This window comes from Phyllobates terribilis, unplaced genomic scaffold (assembly GCF_046119375.1).
Source record: "Phyllobates terribilis strain yellow unplaced genomic scaffold, ASM4611937v1 Scaffold_5__5_contigs__length_657084704, whole genome shotgun sequence".
Taxonomy (NCBI): Eukaryota; Metazoa; Chordata; class Amphibia; order Anura; family Dendrobatidae; genus Phyllobates; species Phyllobates terribilis.
Window position 1 is genome coordinate 144,515,195 of NW_027362765.1, and position 25,347 is coordinate 144,540,541.

A 25,347-nucleotide genomic window follows, 5' to 3' on the forward strand; every position below is an offset into this window, starting at 1 on the left:
ATAAATATTGGGAAAAGGGAAGTATACCTGCCCCGGTATGCTACGCTAGCCAAATTATATACTATCAACCAAAATTCTATACAGTCTGTGGAACCCTTGCCTCCATCTCATCCGGAGGAAGGTAACGGCTCTGAGAAAATAATGGAGGATTGGTGTCAGCAACTACATTTGGGTACTGACTCCATTCCCTCCCACCAGAAACAGGGAGTCTACCGGGTGGTTCAAGAGTACGAGAGAGTGTTTAGTAAACACCCGTTAGACTTCGGGCGAGTCAAGGGGGTAGAACACCACATCCCCACGGGAGACCATCCTCCCATAAAAGAGAGGTATCGGCCCGTACCCCCTGCACACTACCAACACGCCAAGGGGATGCTTAGAGACATGAAGGAGGCTGGGGTAATCAGGGATAGCTGTAGCCCCTGGGCAGCTCCACTAGTCTTGGTCAAAAAGAAAGACAACACCATGAGAATGTGTGTAGATTACCGGAAAATTAACCGTATCACACACAAAGATGCGTACCCCTTACCAAGAATAGAGGAGTCTTTGGCTGCTTTATAATCTGCTAACTTCTTCTCCACCTTGGATCTCACTAGCGGGTACTGGCAGGTTCCTGTAGCAGAGGCGGATCGGGAGAAGACCGCATTCACCACCCCGATGGGACTTAGCGAGTTTACCTGCATGCCGTTTGGACTCTGCAACGCGCCAGGAACCTTCCAGCGATTGATGGAGTGCTGTCTGGGACACCGGAACTTTGAGACGGTCCTGTTATACCTGGACGATGTCATCGTCTACTCCAAGACCTACGAGGACCACCTGAAGCACCTGGCGGAAGTGTTTGAAGCTCTGGCAAGTTACGGCCTAAAGGTGAAACCTTCCAAGTGTCACCTTCTGAAGCCAAAGGTGCAGTACCTGGGACACGTGGTGAGTGCTGACGGAGTGGCTCCCGACCCTGATAAGATCACCGCAATTAAGGAATGGCCAAGCCCCTCCAGCTTAAAGGAAGTGAGGCAGTTCCTCGGGTTGGTAGGCTACTACCGAAGGTTCATTCCCGGTTTCACCAAAAAGGCAGCTCCTATGCAGGACCTCCTGATAGGCCAGTCCAGGAAGGCCAAGAACCAGAAGCCGCCCTTCAGATGGGAGAAGTTGGAAGAAGAGTCCTTCCGCCAGCTGAAGATGGCCCTCACGGGGGATGAAATCCTGGTGTACCCTGATTATAGCCAGCCCTTTATCCTCTACACCGACGCCAGTAACATCGGGCTAGGAGCCGTACTATCCCAGATCCAGCAGGGGAAAGAACGGGTAATTGCTTACGCCAGCCGAAAACTGCGACCCACCGAAAGAAACCCTGAGAATTACAGCTCATTTAAGCTAGAGTTTCTGGCAGTGGTGTGGGCAGTCACCGAACGCTTTAAGCACTACCTCGCTTCTTCCCGGTTCACCGTGTACACGGATAACAACCCGTTGACACACCTGGACACTGCAAGACTCGGTGCCCTAGAGCAGAGATGGATGGCCCGCTTGTCCAACTATGAGTTTACAATCAAATACCGGGCAGGACGCTCCAATACCAACGCAGACGCCCTGTCCAGGATGCCAAACCTACCGGACGTAGGGGAAGATTCAGAGGAACTGGAAGAAGTTGAGCTCCCCGCGTTCCACCATCATGGGACTATCCAGTATTCCCACCGTGTAAGAAGTAAGCAAACCGCTACGTTCAACCCCTTACCTCATTACAACTGGGTGGAGACGCAAGACAGTGACCCTGCCGTCCGTCTGGTAAAGGAGATGCTGACTCGGCCAGATGCACGCCTTGACCCAGACGCTCCGGAGGAAGCTAAGCAACTGTGGGCTGAGAAGAGTCGACTGTTCCTTTACAAGGGAAAGTTGTGCCGCAGAATGGTTAACTCCCGGACGCATGAACTAATCTGGCAAGTAGTGGTGCCAAGAAGAGACGCAGCTATGGTGATGGAGGCATACCACGACGGAGCTGGGCATTTCGGATGGAAGAAGCTGGAGTTCCTGCTGCGCGGGCGGTTCCATTGGGTAGGCATGAGAGGAACCATCGAGAGGTGGTGCAGAGACTGTGGCCCATGCAACTTAAGAAGGAGGGACCGTGCCAGCCAGAAGACTCCCCTGCGGTCCATCATCACCAGACAGCCGTTGGAACTGGTAGCCTTGGATCATGTAAAACTGACCCCAAGCAGAAGTGGCTACGTCTACGCGTTAACCATCGTGGATCACTACTCCCGGTTCTTGGTTGTCATCCCCGTCAAGGACTTAACGGCTCACACAGCAGCTAGAGCCTTCCAGCAGCACTTCTGCCGTCCGCATGGATACCTGGAGCAGGTGCTGACGGACCAGGGGCCTGCCTTTGAAGCGGAGGTCTTCCAGGAGTTCTGCACCCTGTATGGATGCCGGAAGATAAGAACAACACCCTATCACCCGCAAACTAATGGACTTTGTGAGAAAATGAACCAGGTGGTGATAGATCTCCTGAAAACATTGCCCCTGGAGGAACGCAGTCTGTGGCCTGAGAAGCTGCCCGACCTGGTGGACCTATACAACCACATCCCTGTAGGTTCCACCAACTGTACCCCGGCTTACCTAATGAGGGCAAGACCTGGTAAGCTTCCTGTTGATCTGGAGATGGGAGGCCTGACACCCGAGGACACTTCACCAGAAGCCAACTGGGACACAGAGAGGCAGCAGCAATACCGAAAAGTACAGGAGAGCGTGGAGCGTAGTCTCTGTCAAGCTAGGGAAAGACAAGAGAAAACTTACAACCAGTATGCTCCCGCTGTTCCCCTGGTGCCCGGAGAGCAGGTCTTGAAGAGGAAAAGACGGCTCCACAAGTTGGACGACCAATGGGAGAAGGACCCGTACACCGTACTGCCCTCAAGCCACGACAACCCAAAGATCTGTACAATCAGTAAAGACGGAGGGGAAACCACAGCCATTGTATCCCGGGATCACCTAAAGAAGTGTCCCGAACAGCTACGGAACCCTGAAGAGGAACAAGAGGACCCTCGACCCGTAGAGGAAAGGGAAGATATGGTTAGTACTGTGCTCGGAGACTTCCCTCGGTCTTGGACTCAAGTCAATGGTGCTGTTGTGGTACCCGTCCTCACGTTCCTCCAACCAGCATCCCAAGTGCCTACGGAGACACAGGTAGAACTGGAAGAACAGCCGGTCCAGGAGGCAGAAGGCCCCACACAAGCAGACCAGGAAAATCAACCCTCTGCTTATAGTGAGCCTGCCATACCCCTAGTGAGCCAAAGAGTCCGTAGACGGCTGCCCAGTTTACCCTTGACAGCTCCTATACCCTGTAGCTCAGGACCAATCAACCAGCCCCGTAGGTCCACTAGGGTCACTAGAGGCCAGCTGCCCATACGGCGGAGGATCTAAATGTTCAAGCTATTTTATTAATGTTTACCTGTTTATTGTTGCTTGTGTATGATTATGTGTTTCTAGTTATTTATAGGAGTCTTTGGTGGATTTACCGGGAATCCTTTGTGCATATAGTTGGAGCGTAACCCAGGACGGACTGAAAGACTGTTAAGGACTCGGGGCAGGACAGACCCCTACCTGGTTACGTCTCCTTGTGTTGGTGAAATGGACACCCTTGTTTTCCTCAAAAGTTACACCCGGTTGCGGACACGCCGTGACCACCTTATGTGTTGTCTCTATTAGAATGTTATTGTTTGCACCTTGTTATGTTTACAAAAGTATGTTTAGTCCCGGAGTACTAACTTTCACTAGGGGGGAATGTGGCACCCCAGGGGTCTGGTCTCCACAGTAATAGCAATGTTATGTCTGAGAGCAGGTGGGAGGTCTCTTGGTCAGGAATCCTATTCATGCCACACCTCCTGCCCGGTCCTGGGAGAGGAAGGACTTCCCCTATATAAAACTGGGGCTGAGGCAGGGTTAGGGAGAAGAAGAGGAGCAGCTTAGGAAAGAAAGATCAGGAGCTCAGTGGGAGCAGTGCTAAAAGGAATCAGGGGCTGGCAGCTGAAGAGCTCGCCCTGATTGAAGAGTTACCACCGGACCCGGAGTCCGAGGCTGTGGGGATTAACCCTGACCCAGCAGCAGAAACCGACCGGCAGGGGATTTCAGGTCCTCTGGCCAAGAAACCCGAAGGCACGGTCACACGCGTGGGACCAGCACCGCTGTCGTGGAGCGGAAGCCACTAGAAGGCCCCGAGTCACCGGCCATACGGGTGAGCACCACACGGTACACTCAGGGACGTGGGCTACCTTTACCCGCCTCTAGCAAGGGAGCCAGAAGAGTACAATTAGTTGGGGAGGCCTACAACTCCGCCTGGCCAAGGGGGATCCCATCTGCTCAAGGACTGACCAGGCCCCGACCGCTAGCCAGTACTCCGGGAGGGTCTATCTTTGTCACCAGTAAAGACCCTGAACTACACCGCATCGTCTCTGAGTGGTTCCTGCTACCCCCATCTTCCACGTCGGCTGCCCTGAGACCATACCCCTCCCGTTGGGGGTTACACCATCCACGCTGCACCATCCTTCCACCGGCCTCAGCGGTCTGCCCTGCAGTGGCAGCTTCATAGCTGCATTCAACGGGTGGCGTAGTCGTCCTACATCTACTGCTAATATACCGCCACTTAGTCTGACTCCCTGGGCACGGACCGGGTCATCGCCACGAGACTACTACCCCTATCTGATCCGGCTCCGGGTAGGCTCCCGCGTGCGCAACGCTGCGCGACTCAGGCCCAGGGGCGCGTCATTGTCAGGCATGTTTCTTTAACACTAGCCTATTTGCCTATAGGAGGTGAACACTAGGCGATCAGAGCTTCTTTGATTTCCGAATGTTTCCATTTTGTGCAGCACCGGGTGAGCCAGAAAAATGTGTTTTTTGGAAAGAGCAGGTTATAGGAACATGCTGCTGCTTTATTTGTTAGCTCTTGTTTGCTCGGGCCTCCGAGCGCCATTCCTCGTCTCATTAGTGAGCCAGATTGAAATATTCATAAGTAGGGAACTTGTTTAACAATATTGGTGTGAGCTGTGGCACCGCAGGCCAGTGTCAGCAAGATTACTACACTGGAGAGCTGTTTGCCAGCAATATTTCATTGGTCTGCAGGGGACTAGGCTTTATTAGCTGAAATTAACCAAACTGGAGGATGGAGAAATTAAAAGAAAGCGTGCCTACAGGGGATGCACTTAAGAAAGAAGTGACTGCTATGAGTGTCCTCGCACAAAAACCTTTTCTTCGCGGTACGGAGCATTTGCCCAGCTTCAGGATTGAACGATTATGGGATCAGCAGTATCTCATTGTTCAAGATATATATTGACATCTGCATGCAGCGTTTCAATCACACTATCCACAGAGGATTTCAGGGAACAGATATCTTAGGGCTCGTTCAGACAAGGGTATAGTGCATAGTCCTTGTGCACCATGGACCGCAAATGAAGAGCACATGGACCCATTATAAGTATTGTGCCTATGAACGTCTGATTTTTCATTCAGACCAATGTTCTGCGTGAAAAAAAAAAAGCACAGCATGAACTACTTTGGTCCATTTTATGGATCAAAATAATGCATGCAATGAAAGGCAGCTCAGTTATACATCCACAAGCACACAGAGCAAGTCACTGCCAAAATTTGCAGCAGTGACTGGCACAATTTTCAATATGGCCATCTGAACCTGGCCTTAGCCACATCAGCACCATACTCCCATATCATCCCTTTCAGAGTCCATTTCTCTCTCAATGAATTTGAAATTGTTATATATACCCACAGGATAGCTGATAAAGGTATAATCACCAGGAGTCTGGCTATTGAGACCCTCACTGATCCTGAGAACAGGAGGTACTAAGTCTCTTCTGAGAGTGGAGTGGCAGTGAGCATGTGCAACCACCACTCCTGTAAGCAGTGAGCATGTGCAACCACCACTCCTGTAAGCAGTGAGCATGTGCAACCACCACTCCTGTAGGCAATAATTAAGAATTAATACACAGGGCATGGTGCAGGCCAACCATGCATATTATGAGTCATGCTTGATGGGTTAATGAACCGAATGCCAGCAAGGTGATTGAGGTTAACAGAATTCATGCTTCTAAGGCTTCCTTCCACCATCTCATACGGAGGGCATTTCAAATACCTCATTAAAAAAATAGAGCGCACCTTGGCAGTGACTCTGCCCGCTAGCGTCTCAAAGATGTGTTTTACACGTAAAAGAAAAAGCGTCTTTCATTTCAAGTAAAATAAGGACCTGCAGATCATGGATGCCAATCTCTTTGCTTTTTTTGCTCCGCTGTGAAGTGAATCTCTCAGAAGTATTTTATCAGCGAGAACAGGATTATAGGTCTGCTGTCAGACTGCGCTATGCCCCCTTCTCTGGAAAATGGCCAGTTAATCTGTTAATCCCCTTGCCTTAAATGCTCCTGAACACATAGTGAAATCGTACAAGAAAATGCCTGGAGCAAAAGCAGTTTCCAGAAGTCACACTTAAAACCCACCGTCATTAACAGGACATGTAGGGCGGCACACCTAGGACTGGTATAGAATCACCGGCTGCGTTACGGATTTTTATGTTCTATATTGGGAAACATTTCTCCATGTACAAGTCGGATATTTTTTTCTGCTCGTCATTTATATTTGACAGTAACTTTATTACATTAAATTAAAAAAATTAAAAAAAATGGTATGGCATGGAGGGAATGGTGGGATGGACTTGATTGTTTCCGAGAAGCTGCATTAAAGGACATTTCCACTTTAAGAAAAGTGGACCCCAAATGCTTTTATGTATACATTATAACAAACAGATCAGGTAATCACTTTCCCCAAATCCAGTGCCGGATCCTCATCGCTGCTCCACTCTGTGTTTTGGCTGCAGTGGTGAAGTCACATTGACAGATCACATGACTGCTGCAGCCAATAATGAGTTCAGTGGGTCTACTTATGTAGACAGCATGAGCTGCCGTGCCCAGTGATTGGCTGCTGCAGTGATGCACACTTGTCAACGTGAGGACACTGCTGCAACCAAAACTAAGAGACAGAAGCAGCAGCTGAGCATCAGCGTTAGACCTGGGAAGGGTGAGTACCTGCTCTGTTTGTTATGCATCCTACATAAAAGCCTTTGGGGTCCACTTTTCTTCAATTGGAAAACCCTTTAGCTATAATAGTCAACTCTGTGTCCATTCAGAAGAAGAAAATGGCAAAGTGACCTTGTGCTTTATTTGAACTGCTTTCATTATTTTCTGACCACCACTGATAGGTGCCAAATCCTAGTAATGCTGCCATTTAAAGGGATTCTTCAGTCATAGGATATAGATCACAGTGCAGCTACATTCAATGTTTACATCCAGCCACAGCTAGAGTTAATAGCAGTTGATTGGTGAGGGTGCCGGGTGTCTGAACCCTACTGATCTGGTATTGATTACCTATCCTTAGGTCATCAATATCCTTAGGATAGGTAATCAATATCAGATTGATGGAGCTCTCACATCCCGCACCCTGACAATAAGCTTCTAGCAGCTCCCGCAGTGGCCGGTTATATACAGTACATGGAATAGAGTTGCACTTTGCCGATCAGCTCCTATTCAGGACAGCCAGAGCTGATCTTCAGTACTTGGCAGTGGCTGCTACACATTTAATGGAGTTTTGCATTGCAGATCCATTCAGTGTTTACATACCGTTGCCACCAAGGTATCAGAACCCCACCAATTTGATATTGATAACCTATCCTATCATCAATACCATATACCCAGAGAACCTTTTTGAAAGATACTAGGACACAACAGTAGAACACACATAACATTTATTAAGACCACTGTGACAAAAAAATACTTACAGGCACCAGAAGACCATTAGGCTAGCTATTTTTATTGATTTAAAGCGAACCTGTTATGTCCTCAAATGCTATTAACCTTCAGCTATAGGGTTAATCTGCACATTAATAGCATTCTAATGCTGTCTGTCCGCCTTTCTAAAAGTGCAGCTACCAGAAGAAAATGAACTTTATTGCTCATGGGAGCCGCTGGCTTTCAGTCATGGAGGCGGGCTGGAGTGGCAGATGTAAGCACGCGCTGGCACTTTGATTGACATTTCAATCTGCACAGAAGCGCTGCAGAGCTCATTGTCAATCAAATTGCCAGGACATGCCTACAGCCACTGCTCACTGTGTACTGAGTGGTAACTGCAGCCACTCTGGGCATGCCTCTATAACTGACAGAGGGCGGCTACCGGGAGCAATAAAGTTCATTTTTTTCTCCCGTTACCCGCAGTTTCAGTAAAGCGGCCAGGCTGCATTGTAACTCTATTAACCTACAGATTGTCCCTATATATGCAGGTTAATTGCATTTGTGAACATGAGAGGTTCCCTTTAACTCACCAAATGTTTGTTCATCACTCGGAACTATTTGCATAAGAGATCATTATTCCCATGAATGGCACGCAATGCTCCCTGGTAGTGTTCAGCGGCAGTCATGGTATATACTATATCAGGCGACATTCACAGAACAGGAGCTAATCTCTACTAAAAGCTATGCATGATATAGACTAAAGCTCTTCAGACAGATTGCAAGTTACATAGAAAACTGCCATAATATATTCGTCTCATGCTTGTAATGTTCTTGACGTGTTTTCTTGAAGTTTGACCGTGCTGTATGCAAGATTAGTGATTTTATAGTACCAGACATCCAGGCTTTCAAGTCTGCCTAGTACTCTCTATTTCCATGGTGATAAAAGGGTTATTTTTATGAGCTTTAAGATGTATTTTTGTCTTGATGAAAATGAATCGAGATGGCGCAGTATGGATGCTTCACCGTGCTCATCCGTCAACTCGTCTCCATGTGTCCTTATACCGCCAAGCCACAGAACATGCAAATAGGAGGGAGGGCACAGACTGACATTAGTAGGACACGGTGGCTCCAAAATAGATGACATTTCTCGCAGACAGGAGTCGTCTCATCTCCAGATAGATGGCAGGGCGACAGGCGAGCACATCGAAATAATATGTACAGTTGTACAGTAGAGAGTACACAATTCCACCTGTCACAACCGCAGAACGACTTCACTGTGATTGGAGAGAGGATTTTGTGAAATGTGCTATGGTTGCCTACTTCTATTTTTCTATTGTTAGATTCCCTCAAGTGCTCTGGGAATATCCTGCAGATTGAGGTGATACCTTTAGACCACACAAGAGGGAACTGAAAATCGTACAGAAAAGCCAATTAACGCTACATTGTTCTCTATCCTCTCCATGATGAAAACGCTTACATAGAGTGTTGCATACAGATAATATGGTAATGAAGCCAATAATTGACTACACCGATGCCTGGCAGAAAGCAATCCTGTGATTTGTAGTTCAAAGCAGCTGGAAAAGGCATGTTTTCCGGGGCTTCAAAGATCTCTGCCACTGTATTATGCCGAGCATGGGCCTGAGAGGTCGGAGTTTGGCACGGGGATTACAACAACACCAAAGAGAAAAGTTATGCTTCCCCCTCAGGCTCAGCACTAGACATAACACAAGATACCAGTTTTATCAGAAATGTTGCTATCCTTCTACATTAATATATCATTATACTGATGGGTATTCACTGTACAACTGGAAGAAAGTGAAGAAAAAGAATAGTCTATAGCAGTGGGCAGTGATACTTGGCATAGCATATAAACATTGAAGTCCCAGCCACCATTCCCACCAGGGAACACCCCTGCCCATATTGGCATAACTTAAAACTCGTGAGCCCCAATGCAGAATCTCCAACAGGTTCCCCAACTGTTATGGGTCCTTGGAAGGACATCACGGTTGGAAGCACAGAAGGAATAAGGTGAAGAAGAAGACCAGCAACTCGATGGCTTAATACTATTAAGGTAACGTTGGAGAAGACACTGGTGGACCTATCTAGTCTTGAACAAGATCGATCTTCTGTGGCGCCCCTGAGGGTTCAGTCGCCACAGAGATACTGCACCTCACCCCGAGGTGTGGTGTCTCCCTTCTCTCAGGTAAGATGGGAGTGCTGTACAGAACCCCAACACCTGCGTCCAACACTACACCGCTCCAGGCCAGCAGGAGGGGCAAGACGCAATGTAGTTTTCTGCTGAGCCCTGCCCCTGGCTGGAGTAGGGGGGAACCCAAAGGTAGGGGGAACCAGTAGTGGGTGTGGGTGGAGGAAGTAGAAACAGGAAGCACATATACAGTAAGTATATAATAGGAAGCCATATTAGGTCTAGGAGTCAGTCAGTTCAGTACAGTCCGGGAGCAGAGGCTCAGTCAGAGCTCTGCTCCACAATTTAGGGCCCAGGATAGAGGTCCCGGAGGGGAGCAGGGAGCAGGCTCCATTCAACAAAAAGGATCCCAGGGGGTACGGCGCGTGCAGGACGGCATCCGTACGCCCCGCTCCTGCCAGGATACAGGAGGGATCGTGCTTGCCACATTCGAAGTCCCAGGGGGTCAGGTTGGTCCCGGATCTGACGTACAGGAAGGACTTCAGCATATCCGAGCGGGACTGAGAGTGGGCAGCGTAGGGCAACGGTGAGAAGGACCAAGTGTGAAGAAGGTCAAGTTAGGCACATCTGAAAGTGGGGTTCTGCCAAGCACCCCTAAGCTGCTTGAAGGAGGACTGAACCCCTGCCCGGTGAACGCAGCGCGACGAGGGAGGCTATCACCTGTAAGCGCACTTGTGAATTGCCTTAAAGAACTGTAAGTAAAGCCCTGGACGACTGCATGAAGTGCCTCTGTCTGTTTCTTTACTGGCGCCAACTTTCCTCACCGCACCGCAACGCCCAGCGCACCCACCTCCATTCATTCTACACTGCCCTGAGGCCTGCTCCACCTGTGGGGAGCCGTCCCATCAAAGCTGCCCCTAACATCAGCCTCAGTGGACTGTCGCAGCGCTGGTAACCTCTTACCAGAATCCACAGGTGGCGTCACAAACTTTTATTTTCATATTATTAAACCCCCTTTTTTTGTCGCACTGTCCGCCCTGGGGCAGCCACCGTGATATACATATATACTGCCCCAGACAGTAAGGCACCACCGGGGGCGAGACACTTCCATCAGAGCTATCATCAATCAAGTCATCATAGCTTGCGATAGTGCCCAAGGCCGTTAAGTTAAGTAGAAGTATTGGTCTTCTCATATAGGCCAAAGGGATCTTTTGGCTCCAAGGCCTATTGCAACCACTGCTCCCACGAACGACAGTCATGTCCCTCCATGCCTTTCTGGAACTACCCCAGTACAGCTGTGAATTTGATATAACCGTCCCTGGACTGTTGGCAGAATTTGCCAGTAGTGTTGGCATTATGGCTTGCCAGCGGTTTCGCAAAACTACAGAACAGCTCCTGTTATGATGAGAGTTGTAGCTATGCAACACTTGGAAACCGCTGGCCTATAGACACATTAGAGTAATTTATTAGGAGTGGACCACTATTTAGTACACCTGGAATAAAATGTGCCTAACACATTTATTATAGATGAGGCATCTCTGTTTGTGCATCAAAAAATCAGATCTACACTTGCACTATAATTGGCATCAATTTCTCTTGGACCATGGCAAGCGATGCCCGCTATCTCTGGGCTCCATCCTTTTTTTTTATTTTTTTTAAGAAAAGTGGCTTGATTGGCAGAAAAAAAATTGAAAAGTATGGTGCACCAAATCTTTAAACATCTTTACACCAGAAACTGACATAGGAGGAATGACAAATGTCCCCCCTATTGCTTTTGAGGAGATGCCAGATCCAGTCTCTGGCCCTCCTAAGCTGTGCTCAGACAGCAGTGCAGCCCTGTTTTATGCTGAAATATCTGCGCAGTCTGTTATTTTGGAGGATAATCATAATGACTATAAGAACAGCTAGACTGGCGCCCTGTGGTTGGCACACACTCCAGTGCACAGGGCTCATACAGTCACAGGGAACAACTGCACAGCAGTAATTGAAAAGCAATCAATCTGCTAGTAGTGGGCTGCAGCCATAGGAGCAATTTTGATTTGTCTGTACTTCCCACCAGGATGTGAATCCCTCTCTGTGGACTCTTACTATCAGTCTTTATTCTCTACAACCTGCTCACCTTGAAGATAGCATGCTTTGTTTTCTCTGTGTCCTCTGTCTGTGGCAGCTGTCTTCTTCATTCTGCAGCTCGCTCTCCTATTATATCTCTTATTTTAAATGGTTCCACCTTTATACAAATATAGGAATGGGGTTAGTATGTGAAAATATTATGATTAGTTGACGATCGATCTCTGGGACCCCCAAAACCTCCAATCCTCCTCACTTTTTCTACCTTCCAAGTACAGGAAACTAGAGCTGGCCCCCATCACTTGGAGCTGGGCGGTAGTTCCTCTGTGCAGTGGCTGGTGAAGAGACCACAGTGCTAAATTATTCGCGGGATCAGTGGAAGTCTCAAGGCTGGACCACCACTGATCATACAATGATACCCTGGTGGTATGTCATTACTTTATGAAATGGAACAATCACTTTAATAAAATATGTATAGTTTGTTTAAACATTAAAGATAGCCGCTCTGTCAGTCCCATAGAAGTACCCATGGAGTAGTGGTCATATATGACCCATTCACGTGCGGGTTTGATGGGAATCCCACTAGCAATTATACACTTATAACCAATGAGATAAACTCTTTTAACTGGAAAATCCCTTTAAATTCATTCTGTTATACACATTTTCTCCATGTGTTTAGTTTCTGTTATCCTTGCTTCTGTATTTTTAGGGTAACAGGTGTTTTCATTTACTCATTTGTCTGCCCTATCACCTTTTGAGTGTGGCTTTATATACTTTCCCCTTTGCTGGAATTTCCTGCTGGTGATAGTCTCATTTCCAGTTCATGCTGACTCCAACTCAAAAATATTTCCCAGATCCGTACATTCCTCAAGCATGAATCTGCAAAAACTCTAGTGCACGCCCTCATCATCTCCCGCCTCAACTACTGCAAACTCCTGATCTGTGGCCTCCCTTCTACCAATCTCGCACCCCTACAATCTATCCTAAACTCTGCTGCCCCACTAATCCACCCTTCCCCCTGCTATTCCCCTGCCTCTCCCTTCTGCCAATCCCTGCACTGGCTCCTCATTGCCCAGAGACTCAAGTTCAAGACCTTAACCCTGGCATGCAAAGCCATCCACAACCTGTTTCCTCCATACATCTGTGATCTAATCTCTCGGTACCCACCTGCACGCAACCTCCGATCCTCACAGGATCTCCTTCTCTACTCCCCTCTTATCTCCTCTTCTCACAATCGCATACAAGATTTCTCCCGTGCATCCCTCCTACTTTGAAACTCTCTACCCCAACATATCAGACTCTCGCCTACTGTGGAAACCTTCAAAAAGAACCTAAAGATCTACCTCTTCCGAAAAACCAACAACCTGCACTAACCCTTGCTGCACGACCAGCTGTGACCTCACCTACTGTATCCTCACCCCCCCCCCCCTCTTCTAGATTGTGAACCATCACGGGCAGGGTTCTGACTTGTTTTTGTTCAAACTGTTATATTTATTGTTTGCTGCATATACCCCTTTTTCACATGTACAGCGCCATGTAATTAATGGCGCTATAATAATGAATAATAATAATAATAATAATAATTTGGATGTCCAGTCATACTGCTGTAATTTAAGCTAGTCAGTAAAAGACCAGCTAGGGTTTATCTCTCTGCTGTTTATGTTTTTTTACCCTACACCTATCTTCTGTTTCTTTTTAGGAATTAGACAGCATGTACTCTAACAGTACATACTTAATCCTTTATTTTGTATTTTGTGGTTTGTTTTACTCAATCTGGGATCTCTTTCTATTTCAGCACACTTTCCCTTCTGTAGGTAATTTGGTCTCTGTTCTGCCCTCCGGTTCCGTAGGAGGAATGTGAAGCGATCTATGGCCTTTCAGGCAGCATAGGTTGCCATCGTCTAATCTGTGGTTAGGGCTATCTCAGCTCATGCAGGAACCACTAGCGACTGCGGGTCAGGATCTCTAGTCTATACAGGAACCGGCAGTGTCAGTTGCAATTTTTAAGTGTGTTACCTATTTTTCCCAGGTGAGTTGCTACACTATCAAAACAGTACCCCCTGTATAAGTTTTTTTTGGGGATGGCTCAGCTTGGCCTTGTCTGAGACTGCTAGATCAGTTGTTGAGCTGTGATTTGCATCTTTTGAGAAGGATGAGTAAAAGCACACATCCCTAGAGAAACCTCTGAAGAAACGTCTAGTTGCACTACAAGCAGAAATTTCACATACTAAGCTCCAAAAGCAGCAGATGTGAATATTTCTGCAACGGAGTGATGCAAGGCAAAACGTAAAGGAGTGGCAAAATCAGGGGAGTTCAGGGATTTTTACAAGGTATTTAACATGTTTTTGAGCAAGTGATAGGTTCTCTTTAAACAGTTCTAGTTGATGTTGTGATGACCATGAAAATTCATGACCAGATAAAGTTTTTGATTCCTCTTACATGCATAATTGTTCTTCCATAGGACTAGGGTTTATATTTCTCATTTTTTCCCTTTTACCATCAAGCAATCACAGCCTTTCCTGAATGCAGTAAATTTCTTACATGCACCTCTTAGGACCTCCTTATGACCATGAGAACCGTTTTAAGTGTTTGAATCGGACAGATAAAGAAGCACTTATTTCCCTAGGTTCCTTTTTCAAAAGTGAATCTATATTCCGTAATGATCTGTCACAGAAAGTTGCTATAACCTTTTACAAATCTTGTGCCATTATCTTGAAAGCCTTCCTCTGGAGAGGCGTTTGATATTTTACCGAATGTGTGACTGATGAACCTTATGATACTGTCGCTGAGCTCCTTGTTTGTTTCGCTCCTTGCATGGAACAACGTAATAAGGACATTGATGACATGTTTCTGGGCAGGGTCAGTTTTCTGTAAGGTCTCAGTTTATTCTTGTCTTATTTGTGCAGATTTTTTAAATTCCATTCCAAACCTGGCATCCTTAAGAGATAAGACATTATTATGCTACGCAGACAGTGCTTCTGCCAATTGCGGCCACCATTTATGGTAATCAGTTGACTAGTTGACGGTGCCAAAATTATGTTCTGTCCCATGAAAATATATAATAAGAAACTCTATTAGGCTCCGTATAAATACCTATGTTCCAGATTTGTTCAAAGGCCATACATTCAGTCATCTGATCTTGTCTTTGGAGATCAGAAAAGGTTTGTGAACCAAGATTTAGTTCTTTGATTTTCTGAAATAGAAAACCTTAGAAGTAGATGAGCTCTTTGATATAAGGAAAAAATACGCAGAATCACCAATACTCACTATCATTATAGGAGTAAATGGGGCATACAGCAACCATTATCCTATTCATCACAATACGGTGGAGAAACTGGGCACAAACAAAACAAAAAGGTCCCACAGCACAGTAATAACAAACTCCAACAATGAACACAGCACCATCCTCTGTCAGTTCAGCAAAATTCCCCCACAGCATGATCCTGCAGCTGTAGTATACTCATCATACATGGACATCATCAAGGCGGATTTCTCCTCTTATGACTCTTCTCAATGAGCCAGAAGGAGTGTAATGCCACTTTTACACTATCAGTATTTGGTCAGTATTTTACATCAGTATTTGTAAGATAAAACCAGGAGAGGAACAATCAGAGGAAAAGTGTAATAGAAACACGTCACCACTTCTGTATTTATCACCCACTCCTGGTTTTGTCTTACAAATACTGATGTAAAATACTAACCAAATACTGAACGTGTGAACGAGGCCTAAGTGGAAGACTCAATCAGCCATTTTATTACATAGAATATCAATTTTTTTCTGATGAGAGTCACCTTAATGGAAATTAGATCAGTACCCAAAGTCTGATCATTGTTTTGCTTACAGAGATAATGACATTTTTGCAAAACCTCTGGCCAGACTGCTGCTAGGTTTTACCTTTACTGCTACGTCGTAGCAAACTCTCAGGTCAGGCGAGAGATTTCTGCTGCCAATGTATTTAGCTTGTAGAGGCTACTCGCTGCAGTTTTGATAAAATAGTAAAGCTGCTGCTTTGTAGTCCTCCATATTCATGAGCTCTGCATAATCCCGCTCCCACCACTGAATCAAAGCTTTCTGCCTATGCACAGTGTACACAGAAAGCTGCCAATCAGTGATGTGGGTGGTGTTATACAGAGCTCAGCATTCAGAGAACTGCTAGATCAGCAGCAGATAAAACAGTTACGCTATAAAAATTGCAGGAAGCAGCTCAGTAAGTGACACATTGCTGGAATCAGGGTTTCTTCCCCTGTATCATGCTGCTCTCAGGTGGTGTTGCAAACACCTGGTGGCAGATTCTCTTTAATACTTTTAATATTAAACACATTTTAAATTAATTTTAGTTTTTTTTTAAATTTTCTATGTTAAAAAGTCTTGATCTTCTGGTTTTCCTCTGGCCACTGACCTTGATACTAGACTGACATGTCCTGTTCTATAGAGATCACTTCTTACTAGTCTCTTTATCATCATAGGCAGAATTACAATAAAACGTAACCCCTATGTGTAGATAACACAGCATTCACCACTCACAGTAGTTGATGGACACAGCTCACCTTCTCCCACTCCCTGCACAATGTCCTCTGCACAGATCAGAGAACACGCTCACAACATTCTCCCATAAATGTCAATGAACATCTCCAATCTATTGCTGTCTATGGTCCATGTGATTTATGGACTGTCAACAGCAGCTCAGGCAAGAAAATAGAATAAAACAATCTACAATAAGAAAATCTTGAAGACATTTAACACATTGAGTGCACACAGCTCCCATTCATATGTATTAATAGAATATTTTAGATATCGCCATTGGCATTATGCGGAGTTAATCTAGCGCTCCCAATAGTGTTACGTGGCTCTGCAGGTTAATGCGATGCTCTGCAGGTTCATTGTCCGTCACTCTGAGAATAAATACTTCAGGAGAATCAAAGCACAAGGTGATGCGAGACTGTAAATTTCCCCCCAATTACATTGATAGGGGTGACTATGCTAGACGCTCGGGGGATGCTGAGAGAGGTGTATGAGCTGGGAAAGATTAATGGCCATTTTTATAGACGGCTGTACTTCTCAATCTAGACAAATAGGAGCAGAAACTGCAGCTGTCTCCTTTATGCACACCAGCAATAAATAAAAATATCTACAGCCAGGAGAAAGAGCACAGGGCTTGCCAATCTGTGCTGCCAGTCACACAGCGCTGGGGAAAGTTTGGTTTTTCAATACTACATTATGAGTTAATATATGACTGTAGAAATTGTGAATGGTTCTTCTGAGTATAGAATAATGTGCAAATCAATAAAGCATGCTACCTCACTTCCAGCTAATAACTAATGAGAAACTGTGGGATCCATATATAGAGACAAGCTGGAAGTATTTTACTATGGTCACTTCAGTCTGATTTTTGCATTTATACGATAGATTTTTATATTATTCCTCGTGACTATCCCTTTCCACATGTCCTATATATGAACTGCTTAGAAGGTCACCCCTTACTTAGGACCCCATCTATTAGCCAAAGTTGTGAGCCACTTACAAAAAGTGACTCCTGCTCATCTGGCATTTAATACATTGCCCTTTTCTAACCTTAAAGGGTTATCTGGGAGTTTTTTTCCCTATGAGAAATTACCGGCAGGTAGTTGCTAACCACCTGCCTATTCTGCCCTGCAACGATGTCTTCTGACTCTGGAATCTGCCAATTTTTTTGCTTCCTTTTACCTCAAATCAACAGAGCAGCTCCTTCTCTTCCGCTCTGCTCTGTGTATGGGGCATGACTGCCGACATCATAATGATTGACAGCCGTTTCCCTGTAGTTTAGCAGTGGGGAGCCGGCTATCAATCAGCATGATATTTGCAGTGACGCCTTGTCGGCAGAGCAGAGTGGAAGAGAAGGAGGTCAAAGGAAGTAGGAGATTCACCAGCAGGAATGGTCCATGACCACACTGAGCTGACAGAGATCGTCGCATGAAGGTAGTTAGCAACTACCTGCCTGTAAGTTTTGTCCAATAGGGACAAAAAACAAAAGTCCCGGATAACCTCTTTAAAGCAAGTTTTTGCTACCTCAACTGACATCAGCATGATGTAGGCAAAAAGACTCTGAATCCAACAATGTATCACTTAGGTTGCTGGGTGCAGCAGCTCTGACACAATCAGAGTTTTTAGATTTAGCATGAAGCAGAGCTGAGAAAGCAAACCCCGCCTCCACCAGGCTCTGTATGTACATAGTCTGTAGACAGTGAGCTGCTTGTCACAGAAGGGGCGGAGTTGGATGAGTATCCACTGCTTCAGCTAGTCACAGCAATGATAATATCATAGTGATAAAACTTTCAGTGTAAGTAAAAAACAGCTTGATATGTGACAAATAGCTGAATTCAGTGTTTTAACTCCTGACAGATTCCCTTTAACTTCCCCAGCTGTCGGATGACGAATCCAGATCTACGACATTCACGTCCTTGTATGGCTGTGGCCTGAGCTTAACAACCTCATAGGCATATATGAGTCTTTTTAGTTTGGGTCAGAAGACTGGTAGCCAGTCTGAACTGTGAATGTTGGACATATAGACTTGGCTTTATTCAAGCCTTCAATATTTTTCCTTACACGTACAGTATGTATATAACATATATATAATGGTGCCCAAGCCGAGGAGGGGATTAAGTAAAGAGGTTATATAACAGTTTAATAGTTTAAAAATTAAAAGAATCCATAAATATTCTAAAATAACAAAGAAAAAGTATTTACCATTTCAATCTCCACCTTAGCGGATCATTAAGCAGTGATGTCAGTATCAATGACCACTGAGGCCACTAATCGGCTGCAATGGTCACATAGAGGTATGACACGTCATCACTGGCAGCCCCTAAACAAAGACCACCGCAATCCTCAGTGCCTGCACTGAGTTGAAGGGATTGAAGTGGTGAGCATTTTTGTATTTTGGAACATTTGTGACTGATCCATTTTATTTTTTAAATAATTGGATAACCTTTTTGATGATAAATGCCCTCCGCTACCGAGACTTCTCTAAATAGCTGCAAATTAGCTTTCTCGCTGAACGAAAGAGAAAATCGTATTCTCTTAGTAGTAGTATTCTCTTTCCTTCTAGTTTGTAAACTTTTCTCCAACAGAGCATTGCCTTAGCAGGTCTCTTTAAGGAGAACTCCATCTTTCTTAAAAAAAAAAAAGGGTGGGTGGACAAATGTAAAAGATGCATCCACACCCCTTCTACTAGCAATGGCAACTATTTGCATTATCAACATGACGATGCCTAAGTTGGGGGCGACTGACTGCAGGGACAGTGTTAGAGTAAAAGGATTGTGTAAGGGTTAAAAGAAATGTGAATAATGGTCCGGTACCATATTCTTCCCAGGCAGGCTTGGGTTAAGCCTTTTTAAAGTGAAGTGATGTTCCTTGGGTCAGCTTGTTTGAGGTTTATTAAGTAGGGCCAACTTGGTGGGATCCCCTTTCCTACCCTTCTACCCCTTTTTTCAGATCCATTGTGTGAGAGTTTGGTTGATTTCATCTTTCGGATTCGTATATGTTTGGATGTTACGATTTTATATGTATACAATACATATAATAATAGAATAGGAGAAATTATAACAGTTTTTTCCTATTTATAGGTTGTTTGGCATGGGAAGTCACAATGGGAGGTGATCTTGGCACATGGGGGATCATCAAGAGTTTCACGCTGGGTTTCCAGGCTGGGGTCGTCCTACCCAGTTGATCAAAGCTATGGTCGACTTCTACCATTAAAGAGTTCATCTATATCTGTGTCTCAATTAAAGGGATGTTACTAACCCATGGAAGAGTAGTTCCATTAATGGGGGGTTTGGTTAGGTTTTCTGTTCCCAGCAGTCTGGCTTTTCGTTCACATTTAATTTTCTTTTAATACAGTTCTCGAAATGTAGAACTATTTGAACAAATCAACCTTGACTTTCATTGCACAGTGGATTTCCTCAGCCAGCCTCCTTCACTTAAATGTTGCGATGCTGTGGTCTCCTGCACAGTGGGAAGACAGGATGCCTTTATGCAGGAAAAGACAATAAAGGCATTAAACTTTTCTCGTCCCCAGGATCACTTAGGGCAGGGATGTCAAGCTCAAATACACAGTGGGGCAAAATTAAAAACTTGGACAAAGGTCTGGGCCAACCTTGATATTTATAACATTAATCACAGCAGAAAAAAAGGGGGATGGGTTGGATGTATCTGCCTAGGTTAGGAAAAAAAAACAATACTGCAGGAGAAGTTTGGATTTGGGGGATGGTACATAGTGGTATACAGGGGAGCACAAAGGGTGTGGTAACTCAAAAATAGAGGGAAATATAGGGAAGTAGAGAACATCAGAAGGACCTAAACATCACTGAAACCATAATATTCACAGAGTCAAGATGGTAAGGAGTGAACAAAAAGGGTAAGAACTCAATACATAGGGAGAGGGTAACAATGCACAAAAAAAACAAAAATGGAGAATACATGACCAAATAGAGCAATAAAATAAATCATGGCATGAGCGCATCGGCTCAATACCATACCTGTGCCTTATGGAGGAGATAGAAGGTAGTTGGAGCTGAGGTCTATGGGAGAGCACAACTGGAGTGCGCTCTGATGTAGGGAGAAGAGGAGGGAACTTCCGGCTCTGGTGAATGCCAGTCAGGAAGAGCGTCATAGCTGGGGAGCAAATTACTGTGGGGCATGCTGTAAACAGCCTTGTAGTAACCAGGGAGCGTGCTGGACCAGAAACGTGGGATTTGTAGTATTAGCAGTGCATGTGCTGTCTACCTGCAGGACAGCTCTAGTAGACATTTGATATTTTCTCGCAGGCCAAATATAATTACACTTCAGGCCAGATTTGACCCGCGGGCCTGAGTTGGACATCTATTAGGGTCTTAAAGGTCAGAACGCCAACAATGAAAAAGTCTTAAAAATGCATAAAGACCTCTTTAAAATCTTGACGCAAATCACCAAGAACAGTAATTTCTAAAAATGCCTTGCCTGTCATGTCTTGCATTTTATATATGGCAAAGTTTAAATTGTTAATTTTGTAGCATGTGTTAAGATCTGTATTTGCGGAAGGTTAAAAGAATTTCCTTGTATTCTAAGGGGAGCCTCTGGTAAAGGTCTTTATCATGTAAGCTAGATAATAAGATCATCCTTTCATGGAAGAAACCACACACCACAAAGAAGACAAATTGTAGTTCATTGGGAATTTGAATTATCTGTCTCTAAAATAGCGGGAGGCATAAACGCTAATTTAATAGATTGTAAGTTAATTATCCTTAACCCTTTAGATAAAATCAATGGCAGAATCTCCTATGCCCAGTAATTCTTTCCAGACTCCACCACCAATGAGCGGGTTAAGTACAAAGTCGATGAGTGGACAACCATGTCATATGAACCATTATTAATCTTTTTCTAAATCCTGGGGCCATCTGTGGACATGCCGACGTGTTTCTCGAAGAAGATCGATACTCGCCAAGACAGATGAGAGAGTTTATTCTTTATAGAAGGAGACAGGAAGTGATGTGTTTCATGAAGAGAAGAATCTCGGCAGTACAAGATATTTCTTTCTACTGTCGTAACTCTACAAATTGTAGTTACAGAATTGTTCTTTTAAACAGAGGACAGAATCATTACTTATTGTCTGTGAGCAGATAGGATTCATGAAGCATAGAATTTTTGTTCTTTCTGTATAAAATGCAGCTCTTTGTTGTGTTGAGAGCTGTTGTAGGAAATATATCACTGCTATAGATTACAGCTTCATAAAACATTTTTTTTCTTTAAGTGCCTCAAATTTCTGAACAATGGTTGGCACATAGGGACATAGGTATAAGGAGTGCAGACATAGTGTTACTCATCTCTCCCGGCTTCAGCACCAGCGCCTCTGTGATTCTCCTGCTCAGGCGAGCTCATTATGTTCCTCCGAGGAACCTCTGAGGTCACACCTTATAGGGCATCTCTAGCTGCAGCATGTCATCTGAGTATTCAGGTAGAGTGCATCCTTGCTGGGCTCCGCTACATTGTTAAATGTTGCAGTTGGGCTCTACATTGTTCCAGCTGACATACCCAGCTCTGCTACATCACTGGGTTATCCCTCAACTCTGCTGTTCAGCTCTACATTGACACCTGACATACCCATCTATACTATCTCACTCAACTCTGCTACATCACAACATTGAGTATTCTGATTTACTCAGCTCTTCTAAGCCACTAAGCTCTGTTACATCAATGCACAGAGTCTCCTGACCTACTCAGTTCTACTATATCACTGGTCTGTGCAAGGGCTGACATACCATTGGTCCAACCTGTGCAGCAGCACAGAAGTCCAAGAAGTAAGGGGGCTACATCTACCTCTAAAGCAGCAAATAGCTTCTGTCATAGATAAAGCTATTGAACTGCAAAGGGCCGATAAACTGTTAATGCACAGGGATCCATTTCTAACTGTGACTGCCACTGGATCTGTGCTACTCCAGACTCCTTGACATTCTCTGCATTGCCACATTACTGATTCTACTCTGCTATACTGTTCTCTCAAACCTGCTTAATCTGTCTCTTTACTGAGTGTTTGGCTTCCTAGTGGACTACAACTCTACTTCACCGTCTGTTAACCAGTCTCTACGGCCTACTTTTTTTTTTATTTAAAGCCCGAATTCCTATCTAAACCCGAGTGCGCTTAAAAAAGTGATCAAGTGCCACAAAAAAGTGCACTAGGATGCCGGTCTCTTAAAACCCTCTCCAAAAGGAGAAGGGTCTCTAAAAACCCTCTCCAAAAGGAGAAGGGTCCCCCAAACCATTCCCCATCCCTCCGAGCCAGAAGGCCAAAGCGACAGGGACAAAAAGTCTCCTTTAGCCGAAGCCAAAGGAGACCCAATCTTACTTCCAGCCTCAAAATCCTAGTGGCACAGTGGATACACATGTAAAGGTGACGCACATTGACAAAAATATAATAAATATATAAATTGTGAAGATTTTACAGTGTAATACTGCCTGGACCTTTGACCGGGAATTTGAAAATTCCCCATCATAAGGTCAAAAGGCCCGGAAAAGAGTGTATCAATCTACTAGCTGCCCTTTCGAAAGATACTACACTTGATCTTAGCCAAAAGGCCGAGAGTGTCTATAGCCTATGTTGCACTAATCTGTCAACATTGCTGAACAATGCAAAAAAACTGCTCATCTGGACCAAGGGCTTCTGAGAATCCACCTCATCAGGTGAAACCAAACACATAGCAGTTTCACTCAGAACCTTATGCCCTTAGAAATCCATGCCACATGGAAATACACTTGGCACATGTTAGGATTAGATTTTTCATTTAAGTTTTGAAGCTTTAATAAACACCTTTGTTTGCAATTACTGAAACAAAGTCTGTGTAGACCACCAACAAGAGGTCTAAGAGGGAACGTTTCTCCTTGTGGAGAGTGCCAAGAGTAAGGAGGCTTAGAGTCCATGCAATGCTCCTTTGGGAAATTACATATGCAAATAGCCTCTTTAGAAAGGAAAAAGCGTTCAACTCTTTTCTAATTACCTTAAGCATGTGGCACTGCTCATTAAAGGGTTGATATTGACTTTTAGGATTGCTACATTCAATAAGGGGAACTAGAGTTCAAGTCCTCTTCTTCCTTGAAGAGGTTATTTGTATGACTACCAACAAGACTTGCCAAATACATCCCTGGCATTAAAGGGTACCTGACCTTGCAAAACTGTAGACAGGGATAGATAAGAGAGATGACTAAACATAAGTTTCATTCGACTGCCACTCTTTCCTTCAAGTGCACCATAGACAATCCCAAACTCTGAAGTGCTCTTCAGTCGCTGCAGTGATCGCTCCCCCACCCCTCCACTCTGCTTTTGAGAGACTGCTGTATCTTCCAACCAAAAGCCCGCCATAGCAACCAATGGGGAAGTCTCATGTAGCGCTGACTACAGAGTCGGAAAAGCACTTTAGGGTTAATAGCTGCCTCTCATGCACTTGCAGGAGCAGCAGATAGTGGAATGAAACTTTGGGTATTTTGTCACTGCTAGAAACGGCTCAAAAAGAAATGCTAAAAAAATTCAAAAAGAATTGACATATTAATTTCTATGCAAAAATGACTTGCTATTTAGACTTTTGAAGAGGTTGACCGCTACTTTAACATCAATGTCTTGATCAGTGGGGGAGTGACTACCAGCCCCCCCGCCAATCAGCTGTTTTCGGTGCGGGCCGCAGCAGGAAGTGCTAAGTTATGGAGCTGCTCCGTCTACTAATCGTAACCGCAGCCGGGTATTGTACATCCACCCCCTATTCAAATCAATAGGGATGGATGTGCATTGCAAAAAATGCTAGCATTTTCATTTTTTTATGGAAATCAAAAAATGTTTAGAAAAGACAGGAAAAACATGCAATAAAAGTCGACAGAGAAACTCAGGAAATGATTGTAAAAATAATAAATCACAAACAAATCATACTTCAGGTTTACAAAACTCCGGAGAAAAGTATAGTAGTTTCCTGAAGCGTCTTCTACTTGAAAAATAGATATTTTCGACCAGGAGAAATAGATGCAGTGTGAACACACCCTTTATTTCAAAAGTTATGGCAGCGACAAAAAGCCTGCATGGGTATGTTTAATTCCAGTCATTTCATTAAAATGTTATAAACGGTTAGAAGGGGAAAGGGTACGGGTATGGGAAGGAAAGAAAGTTGATCTTTATTTGGTAAACTTAGGGAAGATGAAAGTAGAGAATAGAGGGAAGAATAGGAGAATAATAACAATATTGTAATAATATTATTAACAGTGGTTATAATATTAAATTTGAAATATACTAATAGGGTTTAACATTTTTGTGAACATAAGTTTAAAGTAAAATCACAAAACTTTACAGAGGAGAATACGAAAGTATTACGAAACAAATATACTGTAATATTAGACATAAAATATTAAGGATCAAACATAACAATATTAGTAAGTAACAATTTCAGAAAGTGGTCAAGGTCTTCAACAAAACTTAGCTAATTAGAGGAAAAGTTAATCCAGAGTACCCATCTCTTATAGTAATTGTTTGATATGGCGTGGCTCCTCTCATAAAAATTATGAAGTTATTTTGTGTACAATATCTTCAATTGTGGGAATGGCATTTTTAGCCACTAGAGAAACGTGAATTAGTATACACTGTGCGCAGAATTATTAGGCAAGTTGTATTTTAGAGGATTATTTTTATTATTGATCAACAACTATGTTCTCAATCAACCGAAAAGACTCATAAATATCCAAGCTTAATATTTTTGGAAGTTGGAGTGGTTTTTTTTTAGATTTGGCTATCTTAGGAGGATATCTGTTTGTGCAGATAACTATTACTGTGCAGAATTATTAGGCAACTTAATAAAAACCAAATATAATCCCATCTCACTTGTTTA

The 25,347-nt window shown here is 44.4% G+C and overlaps 1 protein-coding gene and 1 pseudogene across 2 annotated transcripts in view; one reads left to right on the forward strand and one right to left on the reverse strand.

Moving 5' to 3' along the window:
* The window catches only part of ASIC2 (acid sensing ion channel subunit 2), a 999,936-nt gene that overhangs the window by 687,388 nt on the left and 287,201 nt on the right, over positions 1–25,347 (forward strand). The window lies entirely within an intron of this gene.
* LOC141151303 (U2 spliceosomal RNA) lies at positions 22,910–23,074 on the reverse strand (annotated as a pseudogene).